General features: G+C 55.6%; 1 protein-coding gene across 1 annotated transcript in view; it reads right to left on the minus strand.

Annotated features, from left to right (window-relative positions):
* The window catches only part of Atp6v1c1 (ATPase H+ transporting V1 subunit C1), a gene marked incomplete in the record, with an annotated part of 52,660 nt that extends 52,323 nt beyond the window's left edge, over positions 1-337 (minus strand). Inside the window, 1 exon segment of the mRNA XM_008851551.3 lies at positions 164-337.
* Positions 338-1,195: the final 858 nt, after the last annotated feature.

Here is a 1,195-nt window from a genome sequence, read left to right on the forward strand (position 1 = left end):
GCTGCGAACCCGCAACCTGAGAGCAGCCAGGGCTCCCTGGCCAGCCCGGCTCCAGCTCCGACGCCACAGCCTCGGCCACCGCGCCCGCCCCCATCCCTGCCCAGCGGCCACCGCAGCGCTAGCTCTGCCCGGGATCCCTCCCGCATCGCCGTCAATCACTGACCCGGGACGGTATCACAGGAGGAAGTGCGGCGGCACGTGCGGAGACAGGCAGCCTGGCAGACTAACCGCTCAACCCTCCATCCCTCCCGGACCTAAGCTCCGGCCTCCAGGCTTCCTCTGCCCTAACGCCCACAGAGCAAGTCACGTGCCGGCCGGAGCAGTCAGCTGACCGCCGCGCGTACCGCTACACCCACGCGCGCAGCAGTGCGCAGGCGCGGAGCAGCCGGGCCTCCGGAGAGGGCGGGGCTGGGGGAACGCAGCGCCGGAGATCGCGCTTCCGGGCTGGGCGGGGCTTGCTGCTTCTGCAGCAGCACCAGCGCCTGGGAAGGTCCCGGTCCACGTTATCCTACGGGTTTTCACAGGTCAGAATTTAGTTCCAACCTCTAGCACGGACTTCTTTACCGGGAGCTTTATTCCATGGTCCAGTCTTCTGAGAATTTCCCTAATAGTTCACAACTGCATTCACATTCTTCATACAATAACCACTTAATTCCCTAAAACGTTCACGGATTGGCGGGGCGTGGTCGTGCATGGCGAGGCAGAGGCAGGTGAATCTCTGTGAGTTCGAGGCCAGCCTGGTCTACTAGCGAGTTCCAGGCCAGCTGGCCCTACAGGGAGACCCTTTCTCAAAAAAATAAAACTGTTCACGGATTAAAATTAATGAGCACCAGGAGCACCATGCATTGGGTTAGTTCGTTTTTTAGGGTTACCTACAGGAGTGAGTGCCTTTTGCCAGGAACTCCATGTCTGGTTCAGGGGTACTTGGTTCAAACCATGATAAATACAGGAAATCGAGGAAGATTTTTAGGATAGAGGCATGGACAGGGAAGCCATCAAACTTGGGTTCCAGAATAGCAGGTACCAAGCTGTTCTTCCAAACGATGTGTATTCATTACTTGGGAAGACAGATTACCACCTATCTCAGAATTTTAGAAACTCGAAGATTTTGAATTTTCTATTTTAATCTTTTTTTAGATTTGCAACAATGGAAAGTTAAGATCCAGAGACAGGGGGGCTGTTTAGCACAAAGGAA

Source organism: Nannospalax galili, unplaced genomic scaffold (genome assembly GCF_000622305.1).
Source record: "Nannospalax galili isolate Female #2095 unplaced genomic scaffold, S.galili_v1.0 scaffold284, whole genome shotgun sequence".
In the NCBI taxonomy this organism is placed as follows: Eukaryota; Metazoa; Chordata; class Mammalia; order Rodentia; family Spalacidae; genus Nannospalax; species Nannospalax galili.